Source organism: Myotis myotis, unplaced genomic scaffold, assembly GCF_014108235.1.
Source record: "Myotis myotis isolate mMyoMyo1 unplaced genomic scaffold, mMyoMyo1.p scaffold_m19_p_17, whole genome shotgun sequence".
Lineage (NCBI taxonomy): Eukaryota > Metazoa > Chordata > Mammalia > Chiroptera > Vespertilionidae > Myotis > Myotis myotis.
The window spans coordinates 2021286-2049074 of NW_023416321.1; the positions used below are offsets into that span (position 1 = coordinate 2021286).

At 56.8% G+C, this 27789-nt stretch overlaps 1 protein-coding gene and 1 non-coding gene across 4 annotated transcripts in view; both read right to left on the minus strand.

Annotated features, from left to right (window-relative positions):
• SEC14L1 (SEC14 like lipid binding 1) overlaps positions 1-2384 on the minus strand; it is a 34703-nt gene extending 32319 nt beyond the window's left edge. For all 3 annotated transcript variants that reach the window (XM_036339280.1, XM_036339281.1, XM_036339279.1), the window contains exons 1-2: positions 2243-2384; positions 994-1093 (exon numbers count right to left, since the gene is read on the minus strand). The gene's annotated coding sequence lies outside the window, so the exon portion shown is untranslated. The remainder of the gene's footprint in view (positions 1-993; positions 1094-2242) is intronic.
• A 24809-nt stretch (positions 2385-27193) lies between these two features.
• On the minus strand, positions 27194-27380 carry LOC118672559. The gene has a single exon (XR_004973120.1).
• Between the last annotated feature and the right edge of the window lie 409 nt (positions 27381-27789).

Here is a 27789-nt window from a genome sequence, read left to right on the forward strand (position 1 = left end):
GCCCTGGGTTAGAGTCCTTTCCAGCAGTGAAACGTTACTATCTGATTATTCTGATAACAAGACAAACAGCTCCGGAATCGTTTTCTCCTAGACAACGTCTACTAGAAGCCGAGTAAAAATGGCGGCACTCTAAGATATCAAGTGCAGGGCCACAGAGAAATTTAAAAGTGGGGAACAAATGGGGGGGAATACCACTGTTATCTCAAATTATGGAATACACCTCAAAAGCTGGCTTCAGGCCGAAACCGGTTTGGCTCAGTGGATAGAGCGTCGGCCTGCGGACTGAAGGGTCCCGGGTTCGATTCCGGTCAAGGGCATGTACCTGGGTTGCGGGCACACCCCCAGTGGGAGATGTGCAGGAGGCGGCTGATCGATGTTTCTCTCTCATCGATGTTTCTCACTCTCTATCTCTCTCCCTTCCTCTCTGTAAAAAATCAATAAAATATATTTAAAAAAAAAAAAAAAAAAAAAAAAAGCTGGCTTCAGCCTGGCCAGTGTGGCTCAATGGTTGGGCATGGACTCATGAACCAGGAGGTCACACTTTGATTCCTGGTCAGGGCACATGCCTGGGTTGTGGGCTCCATCCCCAGTAGGGGGCATGCAGGAGGCAGCCCATCAATGATTCTCTCTCATCACTGGGGTTTTTATCCTTCTCTTCCTCTCTCTGAAATCAATAAAAATATATTCTTAAAAAAAAAAAGCTAGCTTCAAAGGAAACTGGCCCACCCCCACTTTGGAAGCGCACAAGCACCATTTCAGACACCTGTCTTCCAATGGCAGCACCGCCCAGAACTCTGGCCCCAGGCTCCTCTGAAGGGTCCAGCCTCAAACAGCTGTCATATCGATAAGCAATCAATTCAATGCTGGGGCCTCCTTCCCGCAGCAAGAAATCCACGCTCCAGTCCCCGCCCCCAGGGGTTTTTCTGAAAACACACTGTACTCCTTCCCACCCCCATTTAACGTGAGAAAGAAAAATACATCCCAAAAGCCCACCTGCCCTGCAGAGGACGATCATGAAGGGCGTTGCTGTGCGCCGAGTGCGGGGAGAGGATCCTCAAGGGTAGACGTGGACTATCCGCCAGGAGCCCGGAGTCTAGATGCGAACAACAACACAACACAACACAATCACAAAGACAGGCTGCGCGGGACTGCTGTCTGCAGCGCTACCGCCAGGCAGGTCCGGGCTTCCCGGGGCCTCCGCTCAGCATCCCTCGCCGGGAGGCGGTGACGGTGGCAAAGGGCATGCACTCCCGGACCGACAGCCTGAAACCTGCTCGGGATGATCGGCGGGTGACCTCGGGCCAGTCACGTGACCTCCCTCAGACCCGGTCGCCTCCGTAAGAGGCGATTTCGGGTGAGATAACCTTGCAAGACGTCCAGTTCTACAATCATGAGACTCAGAGCCACGCTCGGCGGGAAGCGTCGTTTCTCTCCGATGCTGGGACCCCGTTCTATTTAGTGGGTGCACAGCAGGGGGAAACCATCATCTTCTTAAATGTAACAGGGGAAGTGAGTTCAGGGTGCCTCCCAGTAAGGAGGTGGCTGACTGTCGGGGGTAAAAAGGGGTGAGCGGGTGCGTGGAAAAGGCAGCGTGCGCGGTGGAGGCGCCGTGCCCCCACTCAGGACGCGCTGCTCCGCGGGACCCGAGGGGCCGCGCCGAGGAACCTGCTAATTCACAGGCTCCTGCCAGTTCCCCGCGTCGGATGCTCGGTCCAGGGGAACGTCCTCCGTGGGAATCGGAGTTACCCGGCCGAGGGCGTCCAGGCCCGGGCAGCCTCTATTGCATGACAATCGGTCCCTAAGAATTAGCCAATGGCCAGACCCAGGTGGTCAGACCCAGGGAGTCCGTCCCGAGCAGGCTCGCAGGGCGGCCGGGCCCCGGGTCACCGGGCAGGGGGTGCAGCGCGGCGGCTCCGGCGGGCCCCCCAGCCCCGGCCGACCGGGGAGGTGCGCTGCCCGCAAGGAGGGGTGTCCGAGTGGGCAGGCTGGCGGGGTGGGGGCGGGGAGGCAGCGACGGGTACGGGAACGGCGGCGAGGGCCGAGGGGGAGCGGGCCAAGGACGGGAGGAGGGCCGCCTCGGGGCCGAGGGGGACAGGGGGGGCTAAGCGGAGCCGAGGGCCCGGGCCGAGGGGAGCCGAGGGGAGCCGTGGGGACCGGCAAGGGCGGGCCGGGCGCGGAGGCGGCCGCCCGGAGGGGCCGCGCGGGGGGCGCTCTCGGACCCGCCGCGGCGACGCGCGCCTACCTCTGTCAGAAGGGCCGGGCCCAGGACGCGGGGCGGCGGGAGGCGCTCATCCCCGCGGCTCCGCGGCGCCGTCGCTGCTCCACTGCCCGCGGCCGGAGCTCGGCCACCGGTTCCGGGGGTAGTGGGCGGGAGCGGGCGGGGCGTGGCGCGGCTCCAGTGGTTGTTACGGGTGACGGGGCGGGCGGGGCCGAGCGGCCGGAAGCGTCGCGCGTGCGCGGACGCGGCCGAGGCGGGGGAGGCGGGCGTAGCCGCGGTTGCTAGGGAGGGGGTGGGGACTAGCGCGGCCGGGCCGAGTGCGCAGGCGCCAACTCCGGGCCGGCGAGCGTGGGAGGAGCTCCGAGCGGGGTCGGCTCCGCAGTTCGGCTGGTCTCGCCGAAGGACGCTGACTCCGCCCAGTTTGCGTCACGGGGGCGGGACCAGGGTGAGGGGCGGGGCAGGGCGAAACGCCAAGCGGGTGGCGGGCACTTGCCGAGAGCAGTTCCGCTGAATCGGAACAGGGAAGTCTGCACTGTTTCCAAAAAGCTGGGGCCTCGGGCTCGCCCGTCTGCTCCGAGCCCCTGCCCCCGGACGGACGGCCGGAGCTGCGGTCCCCTCGCGCTTCCTCATTTTTTGTGGACGGCTCAGCAGCGGCAGGCTTCCCCGGCAGTGCCCTGCCCACATTCTCGCCGATGAAGCAAACGCCAGGGCTGGGGAGGGGCTGGGTGGGACCCAGCAGCCACCCGTCCACACGTCCGGGCTGTGGGGTGCGACTGAGGCGAGAGCCAGGATCTGCCCTGCGGGGAGCTGAGGGCTGCATTTCAGCAGGAGAGGCGCGGTCCCGGCTCCCACTTCACAGCACAAGTGTGGTACATGGTGTGACATGTGGGGGCCTGGAGAGGAGCGAATGACTAGAGAGGGACCGCAGATACCGCCCCCACAGCAAAGCTGGTTCTATAACCAACGTGCAGTTTCTCCATCAGTGTCACTGCTGTTCCGCTCTCGTTCGTCACCCTGGTGGCTGTACATTTGCTGCTGCTACCGCACAGGATGTTTGGGGGACTGTTTTGGAATTTCCTTCGGGGACAGTTCACCAACCTCACAAGAAAGTCAGTCATGGCTTAATCACACCTTTTCGACTCAAACCATTTTCCAGCTTGATCACTCACACTGCTCACCGGCCAGCTTGGCCTGGCTTTGGCCTGTTGGTAACATCACATCCACCTTCAAAAGATGCTGTCAGGCCCTGACCGGTGTGGCTCAGTGGATAGAGCACCGGCCTGTGGACTGAAGGGTCCCAGGTTCGATTCCGGTCAAGGGCATGTACCTTGGTTGCAGGTACATCCCCAGTAGGGGGTGTGCAGGAGGCAGCTGATCGATGTTTCTCTCTCATTGATATTTCTAACTCTCTATCCCTCTCCCTTCCTCTCTGTAAAAAATCAATACAATATATTTTTTTAAAAGATGCTGTCAGAAAGAGACATCCAGGGAACCACGAGCCCACTGCTAGGAGTCAACAGTAGCACCTACCAATGGTCTTGCCCAAAGCGGAGCTGATCTGATAAGCCTCTGGATGTAACCAGCAATTTACAGGGAAGAGAGATCAAGGAACATGCCAAACGAAACCATGGGCCACCAGCCAAGAAGGGCCGTGGAAAACTACAGGACAAACATGTTCTTGACCAAGTAAATTCCAAAGGGAGAGTAACAGAGATTGGGAAATTCATTGAGCCATACACTTAAGGTTCATATGTCTTTTTTCTACATTTACTTCAATCAAAAATGTTAAAGAAAAACAGACCTGAGACATCAACCAATATGTGAACTTTATTCTTACCTTGATTTTAACAAATAAAATAGTACAAAAATTATGCATTAGGAAATTTTAAATGCTATTTGATCGTATAATATTAAGAAATTGCTACTAATATTTTAGGTGGGCTAATATTTTTTCAAGAAGCCTTACCTTTTGGATGAACTGAAATATTTCTGAGTGAAAAATGTGATCTCTAGGGTTAGCTTCAAAGTAATGCAAATGGAAAAGGGAAGGAGTAAGGGCCTAGATGAACTAAGACTTGTCCTAAGTTGGTCATTGTGCGTTATATCATGCTGCCCACTTTTGCATATGTTTGAAATTACCCATAATAAAACGTTTTTCACAAAAATAGATGGTTTGTCGCCACCGAGGACGGGAAATCAAGATGTGATTACAAAAAGAGGGTTTGAAAGTGTCTCGAGCAACAGCCGTATCATTGAGATACATGAACACGTGGCAAGGTGGATAATTTGAAAGAAACACTTGTTTAGAGGTCTAGGTGATGGTGTGTCTGTTTCTAAAATAGTTTTATCGGCCAGGCGTCCAAAACCCACAAGAAGCTCCTGCGCATCATACTGCGCGGGCGTCACACCGGGCGGTACGGCGCGGAGGGGAACGGACAGTGCGCTGGGTCACCTTTGGCCGCCACTGACCAAAACCCCAAAGTACAAGTGTCCTGACAAGACGGAGATGTATGTCCCTCTCGCGGGGGTGAAGTCCAGGACTGGGGTGGTGCCTCCATGATCAATGTCAACTCCCCCAAGAGACCAGCAGAAACACCTGCCAATGACCCCACGCTCAGGGGATTGGCCACTGTAGGCGGAGAGCACTGCAGGGGCAGGTCCAAGTGGACCTTTCGGGGTGTGGGGTCTCTCAAGGCTGGGGTCTCGGGGCAGCCGCGCTGGTGACGCAGCAGTGCAGGCCTGGTGCACGCAGCCTTGAATATTTGAGTCTTGATGAGTAAAAACAGCTGTTTGATAAACGGGCTGTTTGCCCAAGGGAGCGATCTGTCATCCTGAGAAGGGGGTTGTTTGTCAAGATGAGCCAGACATTATTTTTCACGATTTCCTGCAGCAAACAGTGAAGTTATTTATTGGTTTACAGTCTGATCTTCCTGACCAAGCATTTTCTGGGTAAACAGCAAGGAGTGCTGACACAGGAGGCTTACAGCTCAGGCCTGATGGTTAGGCTGCGGGGCCGCAGGGAGCCCGCAACCTCCTCGCCAGGGACAGAGGTTCCTTGTGTCTGGCTGCTTGGCTGTTACCAATGTGTCCTCTACCTCCAGCCAGCAAGGAGGAGGAAAGAGGAGGAGGAACAAACATTGTCCTTCCACCGGTGCCCCTTCCTTGGTGTGTGTGTGTGTGAGCATACGTGTGCATATGTGTGTGTGCATGCAGTAGTGTGTGTTTCAGTAGTGTATGTGATGTGCAGTAGTGTGTGTGCAGTAATATGTGAGTATGTGTGTGAGTGTGCAGTAGTGTGCGTGTGTGAGTGCAGCAGTGTGTGTGCAGCAGTGTAAGTGTGCAGTAGTGTGTGTGAGTGTGCAGTAGTGTGTGTGAGTGCGCAGTAGTGTGTGTAAGTGTGCAGTAGTGTGTGAGTGCAGTAGTGTGTGTGAGTGTGCAGTAGTGTGTGTGAGTGTGCAGTAGTGTGTGTGAGTGCAGTAGTATGTGTGAGTGCAGTAGTGTAAGTGTGAGTGTGAGTTGCAGTAGTGTGTGTAAGTGTGAGTGCGCAGTAGTGTGTGTGAGTGTGCAGTAGTGTGTGTGAGTGTGCAGTAGTGTGTGTGAGTGCAGTAGTATGTGTGAGTGCGAGTGCGCAGTAGTGTGTGTAAGTGTGCAGTAGTGTGAGTGTGCAGTAGTGTGTGTGAGTGTGCAGTAGTGTGTGAGTGCAGTAGTGTAAGTGTGAGTGTGAGTTGCAGTAGTGTGTGTAAGTGTGCAGTAGTGTGTGTGAGTGAGTGCAGTAGTGTGTGTGAGTGCGCAGTAGTGTGTGAGTGCAGTAGTGTGTGTGAGTGTGCAGTAGTGTGTGTGAGTGTGCAGTAGTGTGTGTGTGAGTGCAGTAGTATGTGTGTGTGCAGTAGTGTAAGTGTGAGTGTGAGTTGCAGTAGTGTGTGTAAGTGTGAGTGCGCAGTAGTGTGTGTAAGTGTGCAGTAGTGTGTGTGAGTGTGCAGTAGTGCGTGTGAGTGTGCAGTAGTGTGTGTGAGTGCAGTAGTATGTGTGAGTGTGAGTGCGCAGTAGTGTGTGTAAGTGTGCAGTAGTGTGTGTGAGTGTGCAGTAGTGTGTGTGAGTGTGCAGTAGTGTGTGTGTGAGTGCAGTAGTGTGTGTGTGTGCAGTAGTGTAAGTGTGAGTGTGAGTTGCAGTAGTGTGTGTAAGTGTGAGTGCGCAGTAGTGTGTGTAAGTGTGCAGTAGTGTGTGTGAGTGTGCAGTAGTGCGTGTGAGTGTGCAGTAGTGTGTGTGAGTGCAGTAGTATGTGTGAGTGTGAGTGCGCAGTAGTGTGTGTAAGTGTGCAGTAGTGTGTGTGAGTGTGCAGTAGTGTGTGTGAGTGTGCAGTAGTGTGTGTGTGAGTGCAGTAGTGTGAGTGTGAGTTGCAGTAGTGTGTGTAAGTGTACAGTAGTGTGTGTGAGTGTGAGTGCGCAGTAGTGTGTGTAAGTGTGCAGTAGTGTGTGAGTGAGTGCAGTAGTGTGTGTGAGTGTGCAGTAGTGTGTGTGAGTGTGCAGTAGTCTGTGAGTGTGTGTGCAGTAGTGTGTGTGAATCTCCCAGGCCGGCTGCCCGAGGCGACTTTAAATCTCCCCAGCTTTCCTTTGTCAGAATGATTTTCTTTTCATCTCCACGTTATCTGTTCATGGATTCATTGCATTGTCAGCTCAGCAAGCATTCACTCAGCCCCGTAATTCGGAGTGTGGGAAGACACATGGTATAAGAGTAGATTTTTGCCCCGGCTGGCATGGTTCAGTGGTTAGAGCATCGGCCTACGCACCAGGGGGTTGCAGGTTCGATTCCCAGTCAAGGGCAAGTTCCTGGGTTGCAGGTCTGATCCCTGCCTCTCTCCCAGGGTGGCCTCTGTCGGGGACTGTGCTTGTGCCTAGGCGTGCCCGGCGGCTGCCCTCAGGACGTTCGCTGGGTGCACTGTTCTCAGAAATCAGCCGCCTCTCTGACGAAAAACCAAGAGCCTGCAGGAGCTGGTCCACACCCGCAGGGACACAGGCACGCCTCTGACCTTGACCTGGCAGGGAGAGGGCTTTTCACCCCCCAGGCTCAGGAAGTACCCACACTGACGTGCTAATGTCCTGGGGCCACCATAACAAACTGCAGGAACTGGACAGCTTAACAAAGAAATGGGTTCTCACCCTAGCCAGTTGGCTCAGTGGATAGAGCCTTGGCCTGTGGACGGAAGGGTCCCAGATTAATTCTTGTCAGGGCACATGCTCGGGTGGCAGGCTTGATCCCCAGTGGGGGCTGTGCAGGAGGCAGCCAATCAATGATTCTCTCTCATCATGGATGCTTCTATCTCTCACTTCTTCTCAGAAATCAATAAAAATATTTTTTTAAAAAAAGAAAAGAGAAATGGGTTCTCTCCCAGGTCTGGAGGCCAGAGGTTCTAGAGGTGAAGTCCAGGTGTGGGCAGGGCCACGCTCCCTCCTGAGGCTGGAGGGGAGGGTCCTTCCTGCCTCTCCAGCTTCTGGGGGCTCCAGGCATCCCTTGCCTCAGGCTGCATCTCTCCAGTAGGAGCAGGTGTGGTGGTGAGAGCCTCTCACCCACAAGCACAGAGCCGTGCGGAATGCCCAGGTGGTGCCCGCCAGCCGGCCGGGCGGAGCAGCTGATACATGCAGGTGCCCACACCCTCAGACGCGCTCCTGAGCAGACTACCAGGACCGGAACTGGCCTGAAACGTTTCCATATGGCCCCTGCGGAAAGGGTGCATTGGCTTGACTCATACATTCTTTAAATAGCAAGTGGCAATAACCCCAATGACTCTTTAATGGTCCATTTACGCTCTCATCCGCTCATTGTTCTGAGATTTAGAATAATGCCTGGCACATGACCTCACGGAGGGGAGAACCCCGCGGCCTCGAAAGCCAGGGGTCCAGCCCAAGTCACTCCAGCTCATTAAAGTTAGAGACACCCTGAACTCGGAGAAAACCATAAAGTGGGGTTTTTCTTTCTTTGTCTTTAAATCCACGTATGGTTCTGTCCTATCAGCACAGACGGCTGCTAGACACAAAGTAAAGCTTATTCTCTGATGAAGACATTGAACCCAGCGTCTTCGTTCCTGCACCCCTTGCCTCAGCCCGGCTGAAAGGCTCCGAGCTCCCTGCAGCTGGTCCCCACTTGCCAGGAGGCAGCTGAGGAAGTTTGGGGAGTCAGGAGAATCTGAGGGGCCTCCCCGTGGTGCCCTCTCCCCCCTCAGATTTGCAAGGCTGGGGTCCGAGCCACCTTCAGGGCCATCTCATTCATCATGGCCGAGCCCTTGCGTGTTAGGAGCCTCCGTCAAGTCCCGTCTGATAAAAGCTCAGCCCTGGTCCTGGCGAAGGCAGCACTTAAGTTTGAGCCACGACAGCTTAAGAAAGGACCTTCTTCCCGGCCAGCGTGGCTCAGGGGCTGAGCATCGCCTATGAACCAGGAGCTCACAGTTTCATTCCCGGTCGGGGCACATGCCTGGGTTGCAGGCTCAATCCCCAGTGTGGGGCATGCGGGAGGCAGCTAATTCATGATTCACTCTCATCGTTGATGTTTCTATCTCCCTCTCCCTCTCCCTTCCTCTCTGAAATCAATAAAAATTTATTTTAAAAAAAGAGAAAGGACTTTCTTGGTCAAGAAGGGAGACCGGGTCATGGTCTGGCTCCTACGATCTGTATGACAGACAGCCCTGACGACATGTGGGCCCCACGGCTGCCCGGTGAGACCCGTTGGGCTCCTGATGTCCCCAGCGATAAAGCCATATCCTGCAGCAGAAATGGGGCGGGGTTTGCTCCTGCTTGGCGGCATTTCCCATTAAGAGCAGGAAGTTTTCGTGAATGGAGGAGCCGTGGGGCCCACACGCGGGGCCCAGCCCCCATCAAAGCCCTCGCCTGAGGTTCTAACCACATGGGGTAACTTTTTAAGCTTTAAATTATAAAATAATATACGCCATAGCAGACGGTCTGCGTGGCATCATCCTCCCCAAGGTCCCGACTTTGTTCAGGCGCCGACCTGCTCCATGCCGGGGCCGGGGGGAGGCTCCAGACAGCCGGCCCCGCCCCAGCTCCGGCCAGTGGCTGGGGGAGTCTAAGGCATCCCTTCTCCCAGGCTCAGGCTTAGAAGTGGGCAGGAGACCCGCAGGGGCTTCTAGAGGGTTCTGCACTCTGAAAAAATGAGACCCCGAAGAAGGAGGCACCATTTCTGTGTCTGGACGCGGCAGTGCCCACTCTGGCTCCCGGGACTGCTGCATGTGGGTGCCCGCGAGGGGACCAGGCGTCCATGGGGGGTGTGCTGGGGCCCAGGCAGGAGAGCAGGACGGAGGAGAGTGGGCCTTTAGTGGCATCTCCGACCCGCCACACCTGGGGCCTCCTTCGCGGGCCTTCCCGTCACCTGCACTCACGTCCCCGTTGCGTAATCCAGTTTGAGGAAGGACTGTCTGTTCCCTGTGGCTGAGAGCAACCTGGGCACGTGCCACCTCTGAGATGCGGCAATGCAGGGCGAGGAGCACCCGGAAAGAGGAAATCCCTCTAATCCCCTCGTCCAGCAGTAATCACAGCCTGGTTTGCTGCTTTTCCGTCCCTTTTAAACCTCTGCTGAGATGGTGCTAAGTGTGACGATCACTCAAGGGACACACTGCAATGATTCGAGCGGCACCCCGCACGCGCGTGGAATAGATGGCCCCTGGGACCCATCCCCGCAGCCGGGCCTCCATGCGTCTGCTCACCTGGTCCGGAAACTGCCCGCTGTCCCGCTGTTTTCTGCCACGTGGGCTGTTCCTGACCGACCAGCCCCATGACCTCTCAGCCCACAGACAGGTAAACCGCGGTGTGGCTCAGGCCAGCGAGGCGCCTGGGCTCCGAGGAGGGAAGCCAGGGGGTTGGAGGAAGGTCTCTGCTCCCGCCGCCAGCAGGGCTGGCCTGGCCTCTGGGTTTGAATTCCTGATTCCCCGCTGAGGGCTGTGTGGGCTCGGGCAGGTCCCCTAGCCATTCTATTAGGTGTGCCGGTTACTAATGCGGAGTTTGTCATCAAAGAAAACACCATCATTTCAAGAGAAACATCAAAAGTGCTTTATTCAAAGTCATGTCCATCGCCAGCTACACATTTCCCCATCTTTCCGGCAATTTGTGGAGACCGTCCCAATAGAACTTTTCTATTTTGAGGCAGACCATTCAGAGACCCAATTTTCCAGTCTTCGTGCGTTTTGAAGTGCTGCTCAGAGAGTGCGTGTGCCCTCGATCGAAACAAGGGGAATCTGAAGGCACAAGGGCTGGTGAACACGGCGGGTGGGTTCATACTTCCCCGGCAAGATCTTTTCACGTGTCTTTAACTGGTTTTGAAGTGTGTGATGGTGCGTCATCATGAAGCAAAATTACTTTGCCGTGTCTTCTGGCCCATTCTGGTGGTTTCACGATCAAAGCGTGGTTCAAATTGGCCTGGACGTTCTTTGTCTTTCACATAGAAATCATCACTTTTAAAGCGTTTAAACCAGCGGTCACAGGGATCTTGAGATGAAGCGTGTTCACCATAAGCTTCCCGAAGTATACGATCACTTTCAGCAGCACTTTTCTTCAAAATAAAGTAATGAATTAAAACTTCCTGCATGCTGAAACTGGTTTGGCTTAATGGATAGAGCATCGGCCTGTGGACTGAAAGGTCCCAGGTTCGGTTCCGGTCAAGGACATGTACCTTGGTTGTGGGCACATCCCCAGTAGGAGGTGTGCAGGAGGCAGCTGATCGATGTTTCTCTCATCGATGTTTCTAACTCTCTATCTCTCTCCCTTCCTCTCTGTAAAAAATCAATAAAATATATCAAAAAAAAAAAAACTTCCTGCAAATGCTCTTTTTTTGGCATGAAAAATATCTATGATATTAACTTTCAGAAAATTTGGCATATGTTTTGAAGCCTGTTGTCAATACAACAAAATAGCTTACATATCAAATCGCATATATATCAACTCCATCTATGGAAAAAATCCACATTATTAGCTGGTACACCTGGTAAGCTTTGCCTCCTCCGTGAAGTGGGAAGAAAGACGGCTAACGGAGTTGCTGTGAGGGTTATAGATAATGCACCTGGTAGGACCCACAAATGGTCATCGTTCTTCAAAATACTTGCCAGCTTCCCCCATCGCTGTCTGTACTCTTGTGCCACTTCCTGGCGCCCTGCCCCAACCGCTGCTGTCCTGCTCCCTCGTATCAGCCAGGCGTCTTAGCTGCAGACAGTGGGACCCACTGGAGCGAGCTGGTGCCAGGGGGGAAGGGAGACAGAGAGCTCACGGATGCGGGCCCTGGCCAGGCTTCCAGGAACTGGGACGGAACTGGCTCCGGGGGACCTGCCACCTCACCAGGACTGGGAAGCTGCCAGGTCAGTGGCCGCCTTGGCTCCCGCCTCCAGACCCAGCTCCCTCGGGCATAACCCACGCTGACAAACGGCGCCCTGCTGCCTGCGTCTGCCTCGGGGGTCCGCTCCATGTCGGGCTCCTGCAGGAGCGTGGGATTCGCTGAATCTACATCGCACATCTGACCCCGCAGGCCTTCTGCTTCCACGGGGGAAAGGGGTCACCCGTGATCTGGAACCCTGATTACACCCAGAGTGGGGGGAGAAGGGGCGAAACCTGTGGGCAGCCCCGGCGTGTGGACAGGGGGGCAGGCAGGTGTGCGGGCAGAAGGTGCGTCCCTCAGTCCTGGCCCAGGGACAGAGGGACTGTGACACGCTCCAGTGACCGCCTCGCCGGCTCAGAGGGCGGCAAAGCAAGGCGATGCGCCCGCCACCCATCCTAGGGGCAAATGGGAGGTGTGTCCTTCATATCTGACTTTTAAGAAGATGCTTGGGATGGGGTTCAGGACACGCTCCCCCCAAATATGGCACCGGCATGCTGAGTACTCGGCTGAAGGAGTCTGACAACAGCAGAGGCAGGAAGCCCACTCTGACCCCCACTCCCTCTGCTGAAACAGGCCACAAACCCCTCGAGGGAGCGGTGCCCGCCCGACACCCCCAGAAAGGAGCATCCTCATTTCTGAAGACAGAGGGACGGAGAACCCCAACAGGCCTTGCTCGGTTTCCCATTGGCTGCGTGGACTCCTGCTGTCTGACCCTGACCCTGACCCTGACCCTCACCCTGAACCTGACCCTCACCCTCACCCTCACCCTCCTCGGCCGCAGGAAAGCACTCAGCTAACTGCTTCTCCGGCCTCCTCCTCCTCAGGAAGGCTCCCGGCACGAGACTCGGTTACGTCATCTGGATGTCTGCCTCCTGCGCGTGTCCTTGTCAGGGTAACTTTCAGGTCCAGCCAGGACCCCGAGCAGGCGGAGGGAAACCTGTCCTCCCGGGCGTGTCCCTCTCACCTCTGGATGGAATCTCGAGCAGCCTGAGCAGCGCAATAAACTAGCGACATTGTTTCGGGTGCAGCAAAGAGGGACGTTGTCAGGAAGGGCTGCAGCCTGGGAAGGTGCCCTGGGAAGGTGCCCCTGCTTTTCTAAGCTGCTGCCTGTTTGCCCCGCGGGAGCCGAACGCATCTGCACAGGCTCTGGTGTGGCTCACAGTCCCAGCCTTTGCGCTGAAGGGAGGGGCCGCGGGTTGGAGAGTCGGGTCTGGGGTCACACGCATCCTAGACGCGGGAACTAGAGCGCGAGGCCCGCTCCTATGGAGGCGACGCCAATGCCCTGGGTTGCAGGTGCCCTGGCCGTCACTCTGGCTCGCGATTCCGTGGACACCTGCTGTGCTAGCACTTCATGCGGAGGCAGATACAAGCCCTCGCCGGCGGCTCAGTTGGTCAGAGCATCATTTCTACACACCAAGGTCGCAGGTTCGATCTCAGGTCAGGGCACATACCATGAATGCAGAAGTAAGTGGAACAACCAATCAGTGTTTCCCTCTCTCTCTGTGCCCCCTCTCTAAAATCAATAAAAAGCTGTACGTTAAGACAAACAAAAAGGACAGATAAACGGTGCTTCTTGCCCCACCGGAGAGCAGGCGTCCTTGCCAGCACCCAGTCTGCTCTCTCGGGGACACCGGCCCTGTTGCAGCGTTTCCTGGAGCGTCTGGGAGCGGATGGCCGCCCGTGCCGGCTTTGCTGTAGGGCCGACAGGGGAGGCAGGGCCGGGATTCGCCCAGAGCCCCTCCGGACGGCGGCCGCGGGATCTTCCCCGTGGCTACGTGCAAAGGCTCATTTTCCTGGATGCTCAGCGGCCCCTGGGACCGACTGAGGAAGGCGCAGAGCCGGCTGCCCGGGCCGGAGGTGGCGGTGGTTACTGGAAGGCACCACTCTTCCCGCTGGGCCCCGGGGACCGCCTGCGGCGGCAGCTAAGTTCTAAGTATAGCGGCCCCTTCCCGAGCGAGCGCCGCACGCACGCACCTTAGAACAAAGGCGGGAAGGCGGCGTCACTGTAACCTTGGCCACCGGCCCGGCTCCCTGGGTGAAGGGACACCTGCACCGCGGTCCCTTCCCTCCCTCTGGCCTCGGTGGCGCCCAGGCCGCGTTATGTAACAGAGGAAGGTGTGGGCTCGAAGGGCAGTCCCACAGGAGACGGTCTATGGGCCTCATTCCTGAGTCACATTCCTTCCCTTCCCTCCTGCCTCCCTTGTAATTACGGCAACAGACGCGCCCGGGGCAGTTTCGGTTTATGCCTGTTGGGTCGGTGCTTGTTAATAACGCCCTTTTCACCCTCAGGACGGGGTGGCTGGGTGATGAATTCCACCGTCTCTGTTTGAACCTGGAGGACACGGAGGGGGACAGCCTGCTGGAGGTGCAGACCGAGAGGTGCTGTGTCCAAGGGGGAAGGGGTAGGGAGGGGCCCTGCCCACACCCTCGAAGGAGCGGTCTGCTGTGCACCCTCCGGGCTCCGGGCACCGGGTGGCTGGCCCGAGCCAGGCGGACCTGTCGGCCTGCTCAGAGTGCCGAGTCTCACAGAATCCAACCCTTCCTGCATTGTGGGCCCTGAAGCTGACCGATCCTCCAAGCCGCAGGCCTTCGGGTCGTGGGTTCAAGGGAACGTTCCTGCCCCATGCGGGGCCTCACATCTGCCAGGCTGGCTCTTTTCAGGGCCCTCTCACCGCACTAGGCCCGTTGTAAGGCCTGCTGGTCCTGCCATTCTAATGATGGGGGTGGAGAGGGAGGACGGGGCGTGGTCTTGAGTGTCAAAGATCTAATGCCCCAAACCAAACCCTCCCCACCCACCCCAAGACCCGCTGTAACCAGGGCTTTCGGAATCCCTCAGCCCTGCTGCGTGTTCCTCCTGCGGAGATGGGGGGCCCCACGGGCTGGGTTTCATCTGTTTGCATGTTTTTATGGGGCCGGGTTCCCTGAGCCGCTGGGGTGACAGGCCCTCCCCAGGGGAAGCGCTCACTGGGCTTGCTGAGTGAGGCCGCTCCGTCACTCATCAGCTCTCGGATCACCGCTCGGCTGTCAAAACGGTCCTCCAGCCGGCGAGAAGAGCTTACCGGAGCTTTTTCAAAGGCCAACCTTGTGTAAAGATGCTGATGGGGTTTCTGCACGTACCCCCAAAAGTGCCTCTGCACCCAGATTCCGTCAGCAGCATTTACTGCAGAGAACAAAGACTGGAAGCTGTAGGGTGACGGCATTCAACAGACGCCGAGGTAACCATTAGGGGGATGAAAGCATGCTTCCGATTTTATTTGTAAAGACGGGGTGCTGGCCAGGAATCACTCCAAAAATCCCCCACGCACAGCCCACGCCACTCACATCCACGGCAGTGGGCACAGGCTCTCACCTCCTGAGGGTCCTGCGGGGCGGCTGCGGAAACGCCCCGGGAAGCCAGGGTTGTTAGAACCCGCTGTTACTGACAAAAACGTCTCTTCAAATTCTAAGTCAAAACCCTGACTGGTTAGCAAATGTGTGGCTGTGCCGGTTCTCAGACTTGTGAACACCGTGTGGGACAGTGATAAAAATATGAGATTTCAATGATCCTGGGGCCCAGGAGCCTCAGGCTGAAAACCAGGCCCATCCCGCCGCCGCCCGAGGACTCACTGTCCTGAGCACACGCCTCTCACCCTGTTGCCTCTAGAACTTTGAGCCTCTTCCACCTGGAAGGCCTTCTTCCCAGTCTACATCTCTGAAGCCCCCCTCCCTCCTGGTGAAGTGGCACCAGATGAAAGGTCAGCGAGGGTCCCCTCCCGGGTCCCGGGGCCAGGGTTTGCTCACATCAGCACACTCCCGTGCGTCTGCGTGGTGCGGGCTCCCTGCACCCCAACTCCCCCAGCAGAGAGCCCCCAAGGCAGTGGTTCTCAACCTTCCTAATGCCGCGACCCTTTAATACAGTTCCTCATGTTGTTGTGGTGACCCCCAATGTCATTGTTACAAACTGAACATAATTAAAGCATAGTGATTAATCACAAAAGCTATGTAAGTATATATGGGTTTTCCGATGGTCTTAGGCGACCCAAAGGGGTCGCGACCCTCAGGTTGAGAACCGCTGCCCCAAGGCACCTTCCATCCACGAGAGCTGTCATGGGGTTTAAATCATGGGAGTCAGAACTTCATTCCTCTCTGTGGCTGTTCCCTGCCCCCACCGAGCTGACCTCCAGCCCGAGGAAGAGGGTGTCAGCCCCAGTGCTCTGTGCTGTCTGCCAAGGACGCGCAGATACTTGGAAAGGTCTCCCGTGAACTCCCCGCTGGGATCTTGTTCCTTCTGACTGAGGAAACAAGGGCTGATTTTTCTGGGTTTCAAGAAGAGAACGCGCTGCTTTGGTTGCAATGACAGACAGGGTCACCAGAGTGGACAATGTCCCTTTTCTTAGAGGGGGCGGCCTTAGCGAAGGATGGTAGCCCCCCTGCACACCATCCTTCAGCGAGAAGGCCCGAGGCCCCTCCATGACACCCCCACACAGCGAACCAGGGTCTGGTCCCCAAAAGAGCCTGAAGCAATGGGGTCACTGATGACACCCCCTGGCCCGAACACAGCTGCCCAGGGCCACCCAGGCACTTGGCGCTCTGAGATCACACGGCCGTGGAGACGCCCTGCCGCCATTCCCCGCGGAAAACACCCACATTCGTTTACCAGCTTATCTGTAACCAGTGGACGTCAGACGCAGGAAGGAGCCGGGAGGGAGCAGTTTTCTCGCGTGAATGACGAACATACACTACAACCGGCAAAGCAAGAAAGCAGCTCTGCACCCCGAGGCTGATGGCTGGGCCTCCGGGAGCTGCAGGGACTCCCGGTGTCCGAGTGCGAGCCTGGCCCCTGAATTCCCAGGCGGGCTAGTGGGGTGCTGGGACAGCCTCACTCGCCACAGATGGTCAGGCGGCCCCGACACTTGCATCTTCTTCCTGCGAGGGCCTGTGAGTCACCTGCACCCACAGTGAGCAGCCAGGGGCCTCTCTTGGGGACCAGGTGGCTTGTGTGGGGAGCATCCCAGGCCTGGGAGGAGGAGGTTGTTTACAGTGTTGTCAGGGGCAACCGTGGCCTAAAGTACAAATCCAGTAAGAATGTGTCTCAGGTTTCTCGGTCGCCCGCCTGGGACGCCCGGGCCTTACAGACCTTCCTTCTTGAATTGTTGTTTGTCCCCAACACAGTGACCGCCTCGGCCCCGGCCGTGTCAGGGGTGGGCGAGCGGGAACACTCAGGGCTTTCTCCTTCCGCCTCATTACCCAGCCGGTGACCCAGAAAGCCTCTGGAGTGGGGCTGGAGGGGAAGGCGAGGGGCAGAGTGAGCAGCTGGTGCCAGCCTCACACGCTGCGGTCCTGCGGGCAGGGGCAGGACACGGGGAGGTGACCAGGAAACCCCACGGGGACAAGGAACGGGAAGGTATCCCTGGCAAGTCGCCCATATTCCGTTCCCACACATAATCCGTTTGTTTCACATACTTTTGAAATTCCAAAGCAAAGGATCCTGCTATTGCAATATTTAAACCTCAAAGTGTTTCTGCAAACAAAGTTTAAGCAGAAAAGCTGTCTTTCTGGACAAGAAGGTCACGTGCATGTCTGGACGGAGGTCTCCGAGGGCCAGGACCACAGGTGGCAACTGCTCAAGGCCCAAGTTAGCTGTTAGCGGCTCAGGGCTGCCCCAGCCCCTGGGTGACACGCCTCGGAAAGACACCGTCCGTACAGGCAACTGCGCTTTAGTTCTTGTCATCTCAAAGGCCGTATGTGTATGCCCATGACAACTTCAGGGGTCTCCGGGGCCTTCACTCGGGGGCGGCCTATAGTCCTTCACTGAGGCTGCCCCCGTCTAAGGGACATTGTCCCCTCTGGTGACCCTGTCTGTCGTTGCAACCAAAGCAATGCGTTCTCTTCTTGAAACCCAGAAAATGCAGATAAGAAAACAGGGGTGGGGGGATGGTCCCTACACTTAGAAATTCAACTTCTTTACTTTCCATTGTGGCCCCCACCTCCGAAACTGGAACCTACCAGAATGTTAGGTCACACCACAGAGGAATTAAGGCTGCAGATGGAATCCAGGGTGCTAATCAGATGACCTTAATCAGGGAGAGATTAGCCTGGGTTGCCCAGGTGGCCTGGTCACCTCAAGGGTCCTGCCCACACCGGGATTGCAGCTGAGTGAGAGGGGGGGCCTCGAACTATGACGTCATATTCCTGTGTCCTTTTGTTACAGCAGCCCCAGGAAACGAATACAGTTCTTTTAGTTCTTTTTCTCTGCATACATATTTTCACCCAAAATCCGGGACCACACTGTCTGTAACATTTTGAATAACCTCTTATAAAGCATAGCATCCAAGCGGGAAATCACAAATCCTCAGCACACGGCTGCACTAGCTCAGAGACCACAGCTCCAACCGGCCACGAACTCTTACACATCCCCGGCCCCGGCCCCGGCCCCCTCACCCTAGTCCCCGCCCCTCCCTCCCCAAAGGCAACCCCTCTTGACATCTGCATCATAGCCCAGTCTTCCTGTTCGTGAACTTCGTAACTGGAATCACACATGCACACAATGTTTTCTTTTTTATTGAGGAAATATTTACACAGTGAAAAGCACGTGTTAGGTCTGTTTTTCACATACACAAGCAGACACCGACGCCCACCCTGTGGATGGATTAAGATAAGGACCTGTTGCCTAGCAGCCAGTGTGGCTCAGTGGTTGAGCATCAACCTATAAAACCAGGAGGTCAAGGTTCCATTCCCGGTCAGGGCACAGGCCCGGGTCGCAGGCTTGATCCCCCGTGTGGGGCGTGCAGGAGGCAGCTGATTCTCTCATCATTGATGCTTCTATCTCTCTCCCTTCCTCTCCGATATCAATAAAAACATATTTATTTTAAAAAGATAAGGATTGCCCTAACCCGTTTGGCTCAGTGGATAGAGCGTCAGCCTGCAGACTGAAGGGTCCCAGGTTCGATTCCAGTCAAGGGCATGTACCTTGGTTGCGGGCACATCCCCAGTAGGGGGCGTGCAGGAGGCAGCTGATCGATGTTTCTAACTCTATCCCTCTTCCTTCCTCTCTGTAAAAAACCAATAAAAATATATATGTATATATAATAAAAGATAAGGACCTGTTCCAAAAGCCCCCTACCCCTGCCAGCCCACGTCCCAGGCCCCCATAACCAGGTTCCTGAGCCGCACACTGCATTCCTGCTGCCCGATTTTAGACTTTGTGTAAGTGAAACCAGTCCGCTGACACCTGCTTCCCCTCGCTCCTCAGCCCTTCCCACTGTGCCTCAGGTCACTGACCTCCCCTTTTGGCCTCTGGTTGCTTCTAGTTTGGGCTAATTTTGAGAATTAAATCTCTTTCACTCAGAGAGGGTGTACGTCTGCCTCCGGCTCCTCACACTGTCCTCACACCAGCCACTTCCGTAACTGGTTGTGCAAGGCCAGGCCCTGATGGGAAACTGAGGACTGTCCCCCGCCCCCTCCCCAAGACGACTGTCTTCTTAGTCCCACGACGCAGGCCACTTCCTCCCGCTGCAGCCTGGCCACCAAGGGCACTTCCTCTTGGAGCTCAGTCAGGGGTCCGAGGGTGCAGGGACCGGGCTTCCTGTTCTCATGCAGGAACTGTCCTCTTGTGCTCCTTGGAAGACAAAGAATGTTCCTCAGTGAACACCCAGTCAACAAGTCCCCTCCTCTCTTCTGGGGAACAGACACAAGTCAGAGGCGAGGCAGTTTGCCTGCAGTCGGTTCCAACTATTGTGTGGTTTGTACAGGAAGTTCAGAGCTGAGCAGCACAGGGTATTCCAAGGAAAATATTTGTAAGCCGACAAACGATGAATTATGATACCACTTTCCAAAAATGTGCAGATTAGGAGATTCGTGTTTTACTGACGTGGCTAATGTGGTGGGTGACTATCTGCTGACCTGCAGTGAAACTGGGGACTCTGAGGGCTGGGGGCGAGCAGTGTTGGGGGAAGAAACAGGCCAAAATGGACTCGCTTTTGCTCAGCCCCGCCAGCAAACCCAGACCTGATAACCGGTCTAACTGCAGCTGCCGCTCCTCCCGGGTGCGATTTCAAACCAGTGGGTCTGAAAGTGAGGTGGCCTGCCACCCCTCCACCCAGGGGCCTGGCGAGAAAGGGTCCTTTCTCTCCTTTTGCTGGTAACTCCCCCGCCCCCCCTTCCAGCTGCAAGACCCTCGGAGCTCCTCGGCTGTCCAATGGGATGCGCCCAGCGGGCCTCCAAGTTTACTGGGTCGAACACTGTCCTTTAGCAGCAGATACCAAGCACTCGTGGGTTATTTTGCTCCTTTTAGAACACGTGGAGAGGTAAACGCTTCCAGGGCCAGGTATGAAAATAAATGCTACAGGAAGTAGAACAGTCAGTCACTGGAAGGCAGCTGAACAATCTGATTAAACATCCTTTATTCCATTATTTTTGTCTTGAGACGGTTTGAACAGAATGGACATGAAATAAACATCTGGAGTGAAATGACGCCTATATACAATAACCTTCTAAAACTGGGGCCCCAGCCCTAACCGGTTTGGCTCAGTGGATAGAGCGTCGGCCTGCGGACTCAAGGGTCCCAGGTTCGATTCCGGTCAAGGGCATGTACCTTGGTTGCAGGCACATCCCCAGTAAGGGGTGTGCAGGAGGCAGCTGATCGATGTTTCTCTCTCATCAATGTTTCTAACTCTCTGTCCCTCTCCCCTCCTCTCTGTAAAAAATCAATAAAATATATTAAAAAAAAAAAACTGGGGCCTCACCCCCTGGCCTTGTCTCATTTCATTCACCTGGGAGTGTGTGCACGGGCCCTTTGTCACAGGACTTCCGGTGCCACCGACGGGGCTGGAACCTCCCAAGTGAAGCTGGAACTCCCCTCCCCCCCATGGGTCCATAGTGAGGGTGGCTGAATAAATTGAAAGCCTTCATCCTGCCCAGGATCTGAAGTCATTAAAACTGGACATGGGGCTGCTTCCCTCCAATACACAGTGACTGATTCCCTGATGTAAACTACACCCCTGGGGGGTGAACGAGCGCCTGCAGGGGACGCACAGCCCTTGCTCCGGAGCTGCTGGCTGGACACGGTGCTCCCAGGGGACCTCGGCTGCCTGGGAGGTGAGGGCGGGGGAAGGCTCAGGACTGAGGCTGGAGGCAGATCTGAGTCATTTCCATTTCCCCTTCCTTGGAGGAGGGGGGTCGAGGGTGATTTCCTTGATTATTAGCAAAATTAGACTAAAAAGGCAGGTGAAGGGTGCCAGGAGGAGTCCTTTGCTTTGCTTTCTGAACTCCGTCTTCCTAAAAGCAGAACCTCCCACAGAACTCGGTGTCATAAATCCCCCCGAGGCTGAGTCCCGGCCTGGGAGACTGACTCCTGTCACTGGCTGACTCGGCACCACGCCAGCACCTGGGAGAAGTGTCCCGGGCAGTGCCCGCCCTGGCCCCGCGGTGTGGCCTCAGGCCGGCTGCCCACACCCTGCCTGACAGACCAGGGGGTTCGTGCGGTCACTGCTTGGGAAGCGCTGAACTAGGCCATACACGCATTATGTTCCTAAAACAAAAATGCACTGAACAGACCTTCCTGACCAAGTCACATTCTAACCAAGACAGACGTGACGCCGAGGTCCAAGAGAGGGCTCATGAAATAAAAACCTGGTCTAGACCAGGCTTGGGACAGAGCCCTTTGTGCCCGACATAACGCACAGCCTCCTTCTGGGATGCGGCTGGCGTCCCTGACACCACCTGCAAGGCCTCGGGAAACCAGTCACCGCCCAGCTGGCGGCCAGGACCTGGAGCCAGCGGTTCTGTGTTTAGCCTGACGGCGATGGTCCAGCCTATTTCCTATGAACTATCCGCACCCCTCCCCTGGCACCCGGGACAGAACAAAACTTTAACACACACTCAGAGCGGAACGGTCTCATCTAATGAAACTGGAACGGACAGAGCACTCACTGTGCTGACCTCGTGTGAAGTCGCCGAGGCTACCGGACATGTGGGGAGAAGTAGCGCGAGGTTCAGAGGAAGCCCAGCCAGGACACAGCAAGACCACGAAGGGAGAACGAGAGGGAAATGCAGGGCTGCCGCGCCAGGTGCTGGGGAGGCCTGAGGGGGCATCACACACACACACACTGCCCGCCACCGCAACGAGCAACCACACAGGACGGACGGGAGGGGTCGAAGCCGCAGCGAGTGCAGCCTGACTCCACCGGAGAGCAAGTCCGCGGGCAAAGGCGGAGTGAGCCTAAAGGAGCAGCACAGCCTGCTACTCAGAACTGGGGGGTGGGGCTGGGGGGTGGGATCTGGAAGATCCCTGGGGGAAGGGGGGGGGGTGAGGGGGATCTGGAAGATCCCTGGGGGAAGGGGTGGGGGTGAGGGGGATCTGGAAGATCCCTGGGGGAAGGGGTGGGGGTGGGGGGATCTGGAAGATCCCTGGGGGAAGGGGTGGGGGTGGGAGGGATCTGGAAGATCCCTGGGGGAGGCCTGGGGGAAGGGGGGGGTGGGATCTGGAAGATCCCTGGGGGAGGCCTGGGGGAAGGGGGGGGGTGGGATCTGGAAGATCCCTGGGGGAGGCCTGGGGGAAGGGGGGGGGTGGGATCTGGAAGATCCCTGGGGGAGGCCTGGGGGTGGGGGGCAGGGGCTGCTCCCTCTCAGCCTCTGATCCCACGATAATAACAATAGCGCATTATTACTTCAGGGAAAAAATTATAGCCCAACACCAAGCAGTGTCACACATAGTTCAAATGACCAGAGGAAGTGCATGCTTTGTTTCATTTTGACTTAATATCTTCTTTTTATCTCCCTCGTTAACCTTCAAAGGGCTGAAGGAATTTGGAACAAAGACAGCACATCAGTGAAGGCCGTTTGCAGGAGCTTTGCCCATAACTCACGTGGGCACACATGTCGGTTTAACTTACAGAAATGCACCCGCTGGGGACAGCCAGCCTCAGGCAGGTCAGTGTCGAAAACCCAAGTCGTGGAACTTGGGTGCAAAGGAATTTGTGGTGCAAAGGAGGTACGAGTCTTATTTTAATTCCACGCGCTATTCTCAATGTCCTGCTGAGGGCTGCCCTTCTGAAGCGGCGCTGCAAACCACCACACCGCACAGTGGACGGACGGCCCGGAAGACGCGTGACCCTCCGACAGCTCATGCGGCTCCACGCTAATTAAATTTGCAATGAAAGAACGGTTTTCTGCTGTAGCTGCATAATTCATGTGAAAGAGTGTTAGGACGAGTAACTGTTTTAAATGCATTCATTATGTGCAACCATGTGAAAGCAAACAGGCCTCCTCTAGCTTGTAAGGATGACAGGAGAACGCGCTTGGGTAGCCCTCTGGATAGCAGTTTACATGATTTAAATAAAACTTACCTACTCTTTGTTGGAACAGCAAGCAAGCTGTTCTCTGAGGTGCAAACGGGCAGGAATACAGATGGCGGCTTCATGGGGAGGCGAGCCTGGCACCAAGGGGCGGTCCCTGCCCCTCAGAGGCAGCAGGCACGTGCAGGCCTCTCTGGCTTCCCCTACGAGGTGAAGGCACAGGTTGGCTGCAGGAACTTACCTGTCACATCCACATGTTGTTTGTCCCTGTCACTCGCCCCGTCAGGATCCAGCAGAGCCAAGAGCAAGCCTACAGCTGCCGGGGAAGAGCGCTCCCTCTGCAGACCTGGGGTCGGCTCAATGGGCAGATGTGCCAGCACAGACAGGAAATACTTCTAACGCAGCCTGCCGCTGGGGAAAAAGGTCCCTAAGAGATGAGGAGAAAATGGGCTACTGATGCTACTCACTGTAAAAGCCAAACTTTCTACAAGCCCTGCGAGACCTGGTCCCGTCTCCCAGGCTCCTCATAACCCCTCCTGCTCGCGCTCCTGTGTGTGGCTGGACTGGCGACCTGTGCCCTGGCTGTCCCTCGACCTCGAATACACTTCCAGGCTGTCACATGGCTCACCCCCTGACCTGAGGGTTGGGGCCTTTCCTGACCACCCTACCCCGCCCACCCTGCCCCCCGTGGATTCCTTGTTCCCAAAGCCCTCGGCGTCTCATCTGCCCTCACGGGAAGGGAAGCCCAAGGCGGCCGGCGGCGAGTGCGCAATCCGACGTCCAGTCCATCAGAAAGCCGCCTCCGGGCTTGGGAGCCGGAGGACATTCAGCTCCGCACGGGGGTTGCACTTGCAGAGCCGCAGCCGCCTCCTCCAAGTCAAAGCACTTTCTGACGGGGGCAGCCGGCCATTAAGCCGCACCGGCTCCAACAACATGCGTTCGGTCTTGACAAGTAGCTTTCGATTCCGAGTCTGAGCAATGCTCTGGCCGCACGTAAGCCCCTTTACACCCGACCCGCTGGCCGGGACTTCAGATACTGGTCTGCGCTGCACCCACCCTACCCTTCCTCAGGCTGCGCCGAGTGACACCGGCCGTCGCCACCCGCAGAGAATCTCGACCAAATGCCACATTGGAACGCGCTCTCATCCCCAAGTGCCACGGGCCCAGCCACGTCCCATTACCGTGTCTGGTTGGGGGGCGTCCACATCGTGACATCCTAACACTCCCGGGCACTGTATGCCATTGGGCACCCTGGCAGATTCCAAAGAAAGATCCCATCCCTGCAGATGAACTGCCTACATAACTTTCCAGTGAAATAAGGTCCTGGCTAAATTACAAAAGAAAACCCAAAAAGCTGTATCCAGTTACAAAAGGGAACAGTCTGGTGAGGCTGCGCCCTCTGGTGGACAGAGAGAGAAGTGCAGGACCTTAACTTGCTGTAACTGCTCCCCAGGCCTTCCGTGTCCCCTGCGTGGGAGAGTCACTCCTCGCCCTCACCTCCCTCTTCTCTGCAGGCTCTTCCACCCTAAGTCCCAGACCGACCAATGGGGATACTCACACCCTCCTCGGTCGATCAGTGTCCCAGCAAATGAGAAAGCAGAGGCAGGTGAAGGACCCCGCCTTCCTATGCACCGTGTCACACCAGAAATACCAGGCAACAGCCCAGGGGAAGCTGATCAGGACCTAAGGCCTCTGATTAACCTGCCAAACCAAAGGCTGACCCGCTCCCCACCCGAGACTGCAGACACGGGGCCCCCAGCTGCTGGGCCAGGCTGACACCAGGCCAGACAGGCCAGGCGGCCCCGCAGCCACGGTGAGGAAGCGACATCTGCACTCGAGAGGCAGCGACCGGGCATCCACATTTATTCCAGAAACACCAGTGATGTACCAATTACCCAGTATCCGCCCCATCTAACAGTGTGTGACAGGCAGTCATTACACTTTCTCTCTCGAAAGACAAGCATGTAGTCAGTGGCCCAAACATGAACACAGGAGGGTAAAAGGCCAAGAGCCCACAGACCCCGAACCCTCCCACAGCAGCACCTGGGCGGTCAGAGCTGGCAACGCACTGAAATTCCAGGCGAGTGTAACTGACGGTGAGCGACAGTCACGCACGTGTCCGAAGTGCTCCCGAGGGCTCACTGGACCTGCTCATGTTGCACCCTCGCCAGGCCCGCCTGGCAGGAGTCACCATCATGACTGTTGGCCCATTTACAGAAGAAATCAAGGTAAACAGGGACGTGGCTCCTCTGAACGAGGTGACCACCACCCTGACCCGCACCAGCCACCCCTGCCCATCAGCTCAGCAAGGCGATGGTCATTTCTGGACAGTTCATGCTCCCAAGGGTGACAGGCCCCCAGCGCTCACACCTCCTGTGTAAGTGGCTCTGTGAGCCGCTTTCCTGGGGAACAGTGCTGCCATCCACGGATCTCAGAAGCAGAGGCGACACAGACACAGACACACGTCACTGGGCACAGAAAACAGTGTGTGAAAAGTCTCCTTGGAGTCTGACTCCGTTTATTCACATCCATGCAAAACGGGGTCTGGTGTGGGTCAACCCAGACCTGGCAGGCTCTAAAACGAACGACGACATTTCCGGCCCGAGAACCAGGCAGAAGTGCAATCAATCAGCAGGTTCCCGCGCAGCACACATGGTCTTCCCAGAAGCTCACCTGCGTAGAGAGCGCTTCGTCAGTTTCCATTCTACGTTAGCAGCCACATTCAGAGAAGCTACAACTCAGTGCCATGGAGTGCCCTCCCAGATCTGAACTCCACCTCCACCCAGAATACGATGTGGAAGGTGCCCCGGGGGGACCCTGCTCCCATCAGTCCCTCCTCTTTTCAAGTCTTCGGGGTCCCTGGCCCTCAGGGCTGGTACCCTCCTACTTCCAGGCAGTGGACTTCCCCACTCATCCTCTCCAGGCCGCAATGTGCACACGGCCACCTGGGTCTTCCTCGGGAACCTGCCTGCACTGACACCGCCCATCACCCACCAGCCTCTCCATCCCTGCATTTTCTTCCCTCCCTCACGCCATGTTTCCCAGCCCAGCCCCAGCTCCTGGGCTCCCCACATCCTCTCAAGCACTTCCGCGCTTCCTGCCTTTTGTCAAGTTTCATCAGGGGCAAACAGTCTTTACAGGGCCACACCGACGGCCCCCTTCCCCATGTTCCGGCACTCGCTGCCGCCCGCCTCTCCAGATCTAAGCTCTTGCCACCAGGGACCACTCTCCTCCCCCTGCACCCCCCCTTCCCCACCTGGCTCAGACACCGAGCCCTGACCACTGTAGGTGCTGAAGATGTCACCCCCTCTGTGCTGGCAACACATCAGGCAAAGACGGGAGAGAGAATGCCGCTTCCCAAGGAGCAGGCTGGCCGACAGCCAGGAAAATAAACTCGCGGGTCCACAGCAGTCACTCCAAGTGGGGTCCTCAGGAGACATCAGCACGGCCTTCCCCAGGGAGGAGGAGGAGGAGGAGGAGGAGGAGGAGGAGCAGGAGATGGAGAAGGGCACCCGTGTCACGATTCCCGCACGGGTGTCACCACGCCCTCCAATACACTCCAGCCCCGCACTGTCCAGCAGCGGCTGCTCCATTTTAAAAGCCGGTTCCTCAGCGGCACCAGCCTCGCTGCAGGTGCTCAACAGCCACGTGCGGCTGTGGCCGCTCTGCCGGCCGGGGAGGACACAGACCACGTCCATCACTGCAAAGCGGTCTCAGTGTTGTTCTGCATATAGTGTGCTTTTGAAATTACAGGCTTTAGCACATCACCCATGTTTAACACCCATGTCGGCCCCCACATTCTTAGGAAAGACCCCAATGCTCCCGTGAGCCACAGGCCCTGTGTGGTCCGGCCCTTCCACACCTTCTCAGCTTGTTCCACCCCGTTCCCCGTCTTGCTTTCTCGGCGACCACGGCCTTCTTCCAGTTCATCCACCAGCCACACTTGCTAGACCACGGGGCCTTTGCACATGCTGCCCCCTGGCCTGCCCACCGAACTCCTGCTCATCCTTCAGTCTAGCTCGAGGGTCCCCTCCTCAGGAATGCCTTCCAGCCTCCTTCAGGCTCCTGGGGACAGACGTTCTCCTGGAAACCCTGCTTCCCTTCCGAGCAGCCCCCTCACCCTCTTCAGTGCGGTCACCTCGTCTCTCCGACTGGGCTGTAGGCCCTGAGAACAAGGGCCAGGGCTGTTTCGTTTGCCTGTGCCCCTAACCATTAGGGCGGTGCCCGGCCAAAGTAACAGTAAATATTTATTGAACCGACACTTGACAGGTTTTTGAAAACGACCCGCTCTCGGGTTACTAGTAACCACAGCAGTTCTCCTTCCAACGTCAGGTCTTGTTTGCAGTATCATACATGATCATCAAACTGCTTCTAGAATGTTCACACCTGTTACTGCAAATTCAAAACCCGGGAAGAACTCCTCCCGGGAATTTGCTTTAGGTCAGGGTAGGGCTGCCAGGTACGAGGCTGCACCCGCAACGGGGCAGGTTCAGCAACACAGGAGCCTTTCCCCAGACCACGCGCCCGCCGGCACCCCGTCCCGGGCCCGCCGACACCCCGTCCCGGGCCTGACATACCTGGATCCCCCACACCGCGCTCACTCCGGAAGTTCTCATCACGAGGAGCAGGAGGCAGCCGTCGCACGCCTTCTTCCCCCAGCCGCCTTCTTCCCCCAGCCGCCGGGCTGGCGACTCCTCATCTTCCGAGGACACCCTGGGGAAAGAGAGTCAAGGGGGGTCCCATTCATTCGGGGTCTACACGCTCCCCGAAACCACGCGGGCCGCCCAGCCGGGGACCGGAGGCTTTGCCGGCGTCTGCGGCGCCTCCTGCAACCGCTCACCTCCAACTTGGGGCCCTGCGTCCGCCCAGTTCCCTCGGACTCCTCGGCCCAAGTCCCCGTTGCTATCCGGGGAGCCGTCCCTGAAGTCC